Source organism: Camellia sinensis, chromosome 15 (assembly GCF_055761805.1).
Source record: "Camellia sinensis isolate YWXY chromosome 15, ASM5576180v1, whole genome shotgun sequence".
Lineage (NCBI taxonomy): Eukaryota > Viridiplantae > Streptophyta > Magnoliopsida > Ericales > Theaceae > Camellia > Camellia sinensis.
The window spans coordinates 90,594,868-90,604,987 of NC_138975.1; the positions used below are offsets into that span (position 1 = coordinate 90,594,868).

Sequence of the window (10,120 nt, forward strand, 5' to 3'; positions counted from 1 at the left end):
TACTGCTTTGTCTCTCTGAAAATTGCCAAAGTACTGGAGCAAGTTCCTTACATCCTGCAGAGCACCACCGGCCGGACAGAATTCCCACCGGCACTTCACAATTTCCATCGGCATTTTATTGGATTCATCGGCACTCCAGAGATTGCCGGTCGGCACTAAATTCTGCCGGTCGGCAGAAACTTTCTGCAGAAGACAATTTTGACAGCAAACAGAGAACAGACAGTGCATGGCATGGGATTTTCAGGCACATGTAAGCATGGTTATACTTCCTGTCATGTTTTGAACTCAAGGAAGCATGACTTTCGATCCTTGAGCCATCAATGGTACATGATGACTCAAGGGATCAAATTTGCCACTTAATGTAAGAATGCATGCAACAAACAAAATGAAATCCGGAGCCTTATCATGTCGGAGTCCAAGGCCCCGGTGACCGGGAATCAAGGTACATTTCATCACTTGGAGTATGAATGTCCCTTGACCCTCACACTTGGTTTGACACCCCAAACCAAGTAAATGCAATGCATGTTATGCTCATAAGGCTCAAATGCACCATGCCACCAAGATGTAAAGCACAACCAGCATTATGCAACCAACATGACAAATGTATAATGCCAAGCATACAAGGTAAAAACATGATGCGAACATGGACCAATTTGGGAATGGGATTAACATGCTACGAGGTTTAATGAAGCAACCATGCAACAAACATGGAACAAGCATGCAATGGGGCCTTAAGCCATAAAGGGGACAGACCTTGATCCGCCCCAAAACAGTGGCCAAAAGATGTCTAAAAAGGTGGGCCAATACTCATGTTAACAAGCAAACTAATGGTCCCAAGGCTAAGGCACAAAAAGAAGGCATTTCACCCTCACTAACATGACCACCCATGGCATGATTGGGGCAAGCAAAAACAGAATATTAACATGCAAAATAAGGCTCCAAACCCTCCTAGTATGGCAGCTAAGATGACTCCCAAGATGCACATGCACTAAGGCCCATGTATAGGCATAAAAGGGGACACCTTCAAGACATAAAAGAGGCCATGCATGCACACATACAAGCGTGATTTTTGGACTGAAATAGCATGGCAAACGACCTCCACTCATCAAAGTAGACCAACTAAAGCACTTATGACTCACATACTTGAGGGCTCACAAGCCAAAATGCATAGCAACCATAACAAACATGCCAAACATGACCAAGTTGATAACCAACAGATTTTAAGCATGGAAAAACAATGCTAAATGCTTCATGGAACTAAGCAAACACACACAAGAATCATGGCCTAATCATGAGATACAATTCTAAGCAAAATGGAGCAATACAAAGCAAGTATTACAAGCATACAAGGAGGCACAAATCCGGCCAAAAACAGAGATCCCACATGACCTAAAAACACCCAAAAAGTTCTGAAATGGAGCAAAAACCAAGCAAGCATGCATGTCACCCTTTTGGGCTCAAAAAGCAAGGAAACAAAACCATAAAAGGAGAGGGGTGTCCCTCCCCTATGCAAGACTTCAAACCGACTTTTTTGACACTAAAAATACACTGATTTTCAGTGGTGAAGAGATCAAAATGCTGAAGTGAACAAAACCTTATCAAAGAGGCACCAAAATGGACCAAACAAGGCCTATAAGGGTGAGTTTGCACTCAAACTACAAAATGACCTTAATGAAAGTGCTAAAGCAGGAAAATATAAGCCTTTTTCATGTTATACACAAGAGCTAAAACAGCAAGCAAGATAGATAGAAAACCATTACAAGTTTGGGGAATAAAAGGCAAAATGCTCACCCTTGAAGAACCCTTGAAGAACAAATGGCCTAGCTCTCTTCTTTTGATCAAAACCAGTCCAAAAACTCAAGAAACAACCCCCCAAGTCCCTCAATCTCAGAGTAAGGTGTAATGGTGTGTGTAATGGTGCAAAAGTAAGGTAAAAAACACCTTTTGAGCTAAGAAACACACACAAAGGGAGAGAGGGAGGGAGGTATAGAGATAATATGTATCTATATCTCTAAGGGCTGGTTTTTGCTTCTAACCTTCTAACCTAGAACCAAGAGGAAAGCCCCTCTCTTATAGGACTCCCTCTTGCAAAGCTTATACAACAAGCTTGGCTAGAGGGAAATCCCTCCATACACGTGTATGGAGGGGGGGAGAGTTGGTGCCAGCTATCACAGCTGGCACAAAATATCTCCATAAAGTGGATGAACAGTGGTCGGCTGCCCAAAAATGTCATTTCGACAAAAAACAGTGCCGACCGGCAACAAACTATGCCAACCGGCAATAAAGTGTGCCGACCGGCAAACAAAAGTGCCGATGGCAGAAAAAGACCAGCCGGTGGCCTCCAGCCACTGCCGGTGGTGTGTGGGGATGTCTCACAAGGCATTCCCTACCCTCCCAAGGCAAAACACAAGTGTTCGGTGCGAAACCGGACACTAAACGGTCAAGTTCGGAGATTCTGAGGTAGGGCGCGCGAGCCGGGACCTCCGGGAACTCCAAACGAACACAAACATGGATGATCACCGAGTGCTCAAACGGTGATGTCCAAGTCTTGAGGACGGTCAAAAATGGGGTGTCTACAGACGGTCCATGCGACGTCAAATGGGGGTCGCGAATGTGGGGGTGGCAAATACTTTTTGCGACGGCAAAGCAACGGTTGCAAATTATTTGCGACCGTATAAATTACTTATGGCGACCGTTATTTTACCGTCGCAAAAAACAAAAAAACAACACGAACATATTTTTGGCGACTACCTTGTTACCGTTGCAAAAAAAAAAAAAAAAGTGTAACATTAAGCACTCTAGGAATAGCAATGACAAGAATTTAGACAATATAACATTGTAGTTTAATTAGGCATTCCATTTGAGTCTTAAAATTGGAGCCATATGTGAAAGTTATTACAACTAAAAACTTCGAAAAAAGTTCTTTTATGAAAAATATACAATCTAGATAAAATGCTAGTAAAGTCAAAATCTACAATGCTGATGTTCACCATTGTACAAGGTACCGGTCTAGTTCCAATTTGTTACCATGGAGATTTATGTTCCTCAAATCCAAGCTTGCACCTGATCAATACATATTATGAGGGGAAATAGGTTAGAACACAGAGTATCTAATTTCCAGATCTTTCTTTAGATATAAAGCCTCAAGCAGAGCAGAGAAAAGGCAAAGATTGCAAATAAATAATGAAAACTTAATAAAACAACAAAATAATTCAATGCTGGTGTTCACTATTCTAGAATGTGTACCTTGAATCTTCTTCTTAGGTTCCTAGAAAAGTTGAATGCTATGTATGTGGGCTAAATCCAAGCTGCCCGATTTTCATCCTGCCAAAATAAAAATAAAAATAGAGCAAGTCAATTTTCTACTAATTTATATCTATACTTTGACATTCAAATAACAGTCCAAGCACATAACCCTATCAGACACCATACAAAAGCTAAATAAATTTGTATTTAATCACTACCTAGAGCTGTTAATATCATAATGAAGCCTTATGTCATATATATGGGGAGTTCAAGAAATGGTGATGGATGAGGCAATGCCACTGCTGCAGAGTAAGCAACACACCTGTAACTATTATCATCCATCATTCCAAGGTTGTTAACCTTGTGATCTTTTTACAATAGCGAGAACTAAAAATTTGGATGCATTAATCAACTAAGCACAATGCAACAACTCAAAAAATTAATTTGCATCTTGCAAAGTGTATAATTAAGGAAGACACCTTGCATGAAAAATTAGGGTTCAAAACCCATCCCCACAAACACAACTATAAAATCTCACGATTTCACATCATGAGAACTCATAAGCACAACCATTCCAGCAAGAAGTGTTGCCTTTGAACAAAAGAGCTACCAAAAATCTAGAATTAATGCATCACCTACAATCAACTTGACCCTTATAATCTCACGTTCTCGATTAATGACACTCTTGGCACAATTACTCTAGTGCAAAGCATGGACTTTGTGAAAAAAGAGCTCATGCAAATGGGAATCACGTGTAGCTTTCCTTACAAAGTTCAGGTTGCATGTACTCTGAAATACAAGATATTTTGGTTTTTTCTTTTCTTTTTGAGTTGGTACAAATGCAAAATCCATGCACACAAAGAACAACTCCAAAAGCATAATGTTTCTTTTTTCATAAACATATCAAATGCATTGAAAAAACAAAATTAAAAATAAAACCACATCAATACATGAAAACATATTAAATAACAATAAAAAAAGAAAAGGAAGCAAGGAAGCAAGGAAGGTAGAAGCCTGTAAAATTCAACAAAGAAAATGAAATATGATAGCTACCCTTTAAGAAAGGTGCCAAATATTGAAACAACTACAATTGTATTGAAAAATAATCACCAGAACAATGTCATGGATAAAACAGCTCACCTTGAGACAGTAATTTCATAGGGAAAGGAGACACTTTCAAGATTCGGTATGGATGGAACATGATCTTTTTTCTCATTCACAAATTTTATTATCTGAAATAAAACCTCACGAAGAGTTGCTTCAAGTGTTGCCCTCCGATGAGTCCTCTCATCCAGAACACTCTCAGCCATCATTCACAGGGAAGCACACATCATTATGAGTTATTACTAAAACATTAATAAAAAGAAAGCAACGCACTGCAATGAACGTACCTCCCAGGTCTACTACTAATTTGGAATGATGCGAAATGACAGCGAAATGAATCAAATAATCATGTATTGTTCTATTACTTCAACTTTCTGTTACCATATAATTTGACAATCCATGTTAGAAGTATAATTTAGTTGATCATTTCAACTTTCTATTACTTCAATAATGTTAATTGTTACACAATGCCAAATGCCAATGGGCAGTGGTCGCTTTCTGTTTTGATGCATTTCAAATTTGACAATTTATTTAGTACAAGCCTTTCTATAATTTGACAGCAGATCTTTGATGTACTAGAATGAAAACAAATAATCAGTAACAATGGCAGCTAAAAGAAGTTCAGCTAACATGGATTGTTCCACCAATAGCAAGAAATGACAACGAAAGTTGAACTCCAAATCATGTTTCATATGGAACATTTCAAAACTAATCACATTTTGCTCTAGTCTCTACTATAGGAGATAGCTAATCCATAAGCATTTCATGGTGAATGATTGCAACTTTTAGCTTTAGGATCTTAGTCCAAGTGAGATGAATCAGTCCAATAGTTTTATCTGTGGGAGAAAAAAATACAAACATAATTTCAAAATCTTTGATTATATAATATACATAATTATGTAGAGTTCTAGAAATATGAATCAAATATTTAGTGAAAGGTTTAAAACTTGAAGCAAGAGTGTTTAACATACAAAATTGGACTCCACTTTTTGTCATATAATACACTTTAACAAACATTTGTAACATTTCCACTAGCCTTCTTAGTTAATATGGAAGAATGCATTATCAGATTAATGCATTGTGATTAAAAAAAAAATTAATAATAAATATGGAGCTGAAACAGAAATATTTGTGATAAAAAATATCAAAGAAAAATTATTCATATGTGAATTTTAAAAGAGTCTGCCACATAGGACCAAAATCAATCCTCTATAGAGAACACTAAAGCAAAACAAAGGAGTCATAAAATCAACATCTCCATCAATCAAATATAACTCGAATCTTCTGAATATTTCATAGGTATATACATACAAAACTCAAATTTTAGATTCTACATGAACATGGATCTTAGAATAGCACAATTCGATTAACACAAAAGAACAATTGAATAGTACTAATTTCACATTAAAAAGAAAAGAAAAGAAAAGAAAATTTAGAAATTGACAAACTCAAATCCATCTAAAACAATTCCACAGCCTTGAGCAATTAGATTCAATTTTCAAAATCCAACTCACAAAAACCTCAATCAAATTCACTGAAACACATTTATATCAACATCAGCCCAATCTTTGCCGACTAACATTTAAACTTCACACTACACAATCTGAGTCATACTTCATAGATGCATGTAAATATGTATGTATAGGCACAGAGAGAGAGATTGAGAGAGATAGAAATTGGGAGAGTGGAAGAGAGAGAAAGATTCATACTGTCGGATATCTCAAACGACAATGACGAGTGAAAGAGCGAGCGAGAGAGCAGAGCTATATAGGTCTGTGATGCATGAGAGAGAGAGAGAGAGAGAGAGAGAGAGAGAGAGAACGATCAGTGTTTGAATTTTTCTAGAGCTAGGGCAAATATAAGGAAAACGGGTAAAAGGGCAAAATTAAAAAAAAATAAAAATAAAGAAATCAATTGGTTATTTGCGACGGGTAATCAAATGGTCGCAATTAGATAGTAGCAAGAGGTCACTTTTCTAGTAGTATTCAGCTTTGAAAACCAAGCATGTTACTCTTTACCTGTGACACACACACACACTCAACACTGTATTTCATTTCGGAATAGCCAAGTCTTTGGGAAATTATTATTGAATATGATAAAGTTCATATAGTATTAAACAATAATTCAAGAAAAAACCAGTTAGAAACTTGACAAGAAACAAAGAATCATTAGCTAAAACATGTGCATGGTGAGCATAATTACATAGCTGACAGAGAGAATAATTATATAATTCACATCACTTAATAAACAACATTGTTCCTCTGTAAAAGCCATTGCAATAGACACAACAAATACATAAACCATGTGGTTATTCTTTCATATAGCATTTATGGTTTCTGGAAATGTCTCTCTCTAACATAAGCTGAGTAAAACACCAATCTTGAAGCTATTACAATTTTAAAACACGAACTAACATACTTAAATTAATTATAATGTCCAATCATTTACTGAACCTTCAATCATTAACTACTTAAGAGGTTCACCCAATAATAATGAAAAAATGATTTCCCAACAACAGACTAACTGAAGATGTAAATCCCAACAACAATTAGAATGTGTTAATTTCACACTACCCACTAAGAGAAGAGGCTTAATAAGGATTCTCCTCACAAGTTATACGTCCAAGGCATGTACCAGTCTCAAATAAGTAGAAAACAAACAGGTCAGAATTGACTACGAAGCAGTATTAGAAAAATTGACCACTGAATTTTTACAAGTTCAACATAGTGGATAAAAGAGGGGGTAAGGTCTAGAAAGATTAATGTTATCAAGGACACGGCCAGATTTAAATATATCAGAAGAGAATTAACCATGTTCAGTTTAATAAAGGTAAATTAAGAACAATACTAAGCTGAGAGTATTAAAGGGCCTGTGCATCCCAACACATGAGAAAGAAATAAAAGATGACTACCATGCTTTGGTCACACCCACATGAAATTTATGAAATATAAAAAATCAATTTTGCAACTTAACATAATCATGCCCTAAAACAAATGAGGCTTGGACTATGGTGTCACAATTGAAATTCTCCCCACTTTTTTGTGTCGATGCCACTTTTTTGCGATTCTCCCCAATTTTTACTGAGATTTGCTGCTGTTGCCAGCTTCCTAACATATCAATGATACATTCCTGATTGATTTTCGTGCTCCTGAACTTATTCCAAAATTAAACAGAATGTTCAAAATAATCAATATGCTAGAGTGGCGCGTAAGTCAAACATGAATACCATTTATGAAGTAAGTCTTGGTGCAAGAAAAGTACCTAGTTGATCCAAGACTCAAATAAGTAAAACCAACTTGTTTCATAGCAAACAGCATGAGTTTCATATTTTGACTCAAATTTTGGTACTATAGAGTAGAAAAAATTCATGCATCTGGCCAAATGACTCCAAACTAAAACTAAAAACGATAAGCATCACATATGAAGGACAATATTAAAAAATTAGGAAGTCTACCATCTAGGGACAGTCCAGCTGATTTCCAGTGCTCCAGCAGCAAATTTTCTATTAGAGAAAAATAACATCTATCTGTTCCAGGATTAGTAAATTTTGTTATTTTCATTTGTTGCCTACTATAGAATCCAAAAGGCATATTTAGAGATTCATCTCAATCAGAAAAAAAAAAAAAAAAAAAAAAGACACACACACACACACACACACATACACACACACACACACACACACACACACATACACACACACACACAAAGTCTAGCAAAGCCCTGTCAACAAGTTAGTTATAATTCCTTCTATAACTAATCCATGAGGAGTATTATTTCCCCATTTCCTTCTATGTTATGATAATGACAGAACAAGTTGAATATAGTACCAGCGCAAGACATCTCATAGTTTCATTTATGTGTGCAAACAGATCTAATGAGGAAGTAACATCCACTAATCCATGTCATCCTGACAAGGAAAAAGCAAATGATCTAGTAGTGCACATGCATTCTGTTTTCTCACCCAATGGATATTTCATCAAATAATTATGCACTTTTAAGCTCTTTTTTTTTTCTTTCTTTTTTTTTCTTTTTCCCCAACAAAGACAAAAAAACAAGTAAGAAAAAATGACTGCAAATACAAGAACATACCAAAGGAGATGATGGCAAAGGATATCAGAGTACCAATAGCACCAAATAGCATGATAGTCATGAAGTTTTGAAAAAACTGCTTCTTCTTTACTTTAAACTTGATGAACAACATTTAGCCAAAGGCAAAAAATGACAGAATTCGCAGCCTCCTTCCTCACGACATCAAGAACAGAATCAATAAGCTCATTGTTCAAAAAAAAAAAAAAAAGAAAGAAAGAAAGAAAGAATCAATAACCTCAGATTTATTTACATGATCTCTCATATCATACAGTTTGAGAAAAGTCCTAGAGCACTATCAGATTCTCAAAGATGCAGAAGTAGTTGCTCAAAGTTTGAAGTAATTTATTATTATTAGCAACAACTATCACCAAAATGAAAGAAATATGAAAAGGTGGAGTACTTACAAAAAAGAAGTTAAATCTTACTCTACTGAATCTAAGGTGGAGTAATTTGATCAATCCAAGTAGTTCAAGGAGTACCTATCATTCAAACTTCATTTGACTAACGCTCGATAAAATTACAAAGAACTGCAATCATAAGATTGTGATCCATATAAATTTGACGAGCAAATACTGAATCTAAAGATAACTAAATTAATCCCAATAAACCACAGAACTCTGATCTACAAAACTAGATCAAATGCAGTTTTAAACTCAAATGAGAACAAACAAATCAACAAAAAAATGTATTATTATAGTGCAAAAAATAAAAACAAAGGAATTCTTAGATACAAAACTAGATCAAGTACAAATATGAAACAAATCGAAACAAATTGAATAGAAAAAACAGAGGAAATTTGAAGAGAGTTGGTACCTGATTTGTGCACAATGAAACTCAAAGATAGTCTCTGTGTGTGTAATGTAAGTGAATTTTGAGATAGATGAAATGCATGATAGGTGAGCTTACTCTGCTGTATTTGAGAACTCCAAAAGACCTTTTCAATGCGGTCTACTAGCAAAGTTAGGGTTTCTCTGTGATGAATCGAGCAAATTGCGGTGAGAGGTGTATACAGATATAGAGAGAGAGAGAGAAAGCAAGATTGTGCGTAAGAGAGATTGAGAGGTAAAGAGAGGAAGAGTGATTGAGACAGAAACAGAGAGATTGAGAGTTCGAGGGAGAGATTCATACTGGTGGAGTTCTTCAGACAACAATTGGCAGGTGAGCGAGAGGAAGAGCGAGACAGAAAGCAAAAACGAGAGAGAGAGAGAGAGAGAGAGAGAGAGAGAGTTGAGTGAGCCCACTAGGGAAAAACTAAGAAAAGGGAGCAAACAAATGAAAGAAAATAAGAACCTTATACTACTACTTACGTTTCATTATGCTGTCACATTTTTTTTTTTTTTTACCACGACTAATCAGACTATCGCAAAAAAAAAAACGTAAAAAGTCAATTTTCTAGTAGCAACAGCTACCCCCTATCCATTTGAGAGCGCGCCTAAATATCAATACTAAACTTCACAAATGTCTTTTTCAGTGAAATGTCCTGTCTGCCAGTTTTGTTTTGAAATGATTGGTGGTGGTATTGATCTGGAAAATGCATGAGACCCCCAGTGGGGGAACTGGGGGTCTCTCCTGATTGGTCCAAAAATAATATATTTTTTTTTTTTTCTTTTGGTTTTCATCCATTGCCAGCCCCCCACGTGGAGGTGGGGGTGCTGGGGGTCCTTCCCTGCTGGGGGTCTCC

General features: G+C 36.3%; 1 long non-coding RNA gene and 1 pseudogene across 9 annotated transcripts; both read right to left on the bottom strand.

The window, feature by feature from the left end:
- Window positions 1-2,820: 2,820 nt before the first annotated feature.
- Window positions 2,821-9,705, bottom strand: LOC114291791 (uncharacterized). 9 transcript variants are annotated; one of them, XR_014356203.1, is made up of 6 exons: window positions 9,253-9,705; window positions 8,440-8,918; window positions 8,178-8,257; window positions 4,387-7,876; window positions 3,247-3,324; window positions 2,821-3,063 (listed from the first exon to the last, which is right to left on the bottom strand). It is a non-coding gene; the product is annotated as an uncharacterized LOC114291791 (long non-coding RNA). The 9 variants fall into 9 exon arrangements; XR_014356207.1 differs by having other exon boundaries at window positions 4,387-6,123; window positions 7,805-7,876; window positions 8,178-8,918; XR_014356206.1 differs by lacking the exon at window positions 8,178-8,257 and having other exon boundaries at window positions 4,387-7,872.
- LOC114291812 (small nucleolar RNA snoR74) lies at window positions 6,781-6,883 on the bottom strand (annotated as a pseudogene).
- Window positions 9,706-10,120: the final 415 nt, after the last annotated feature.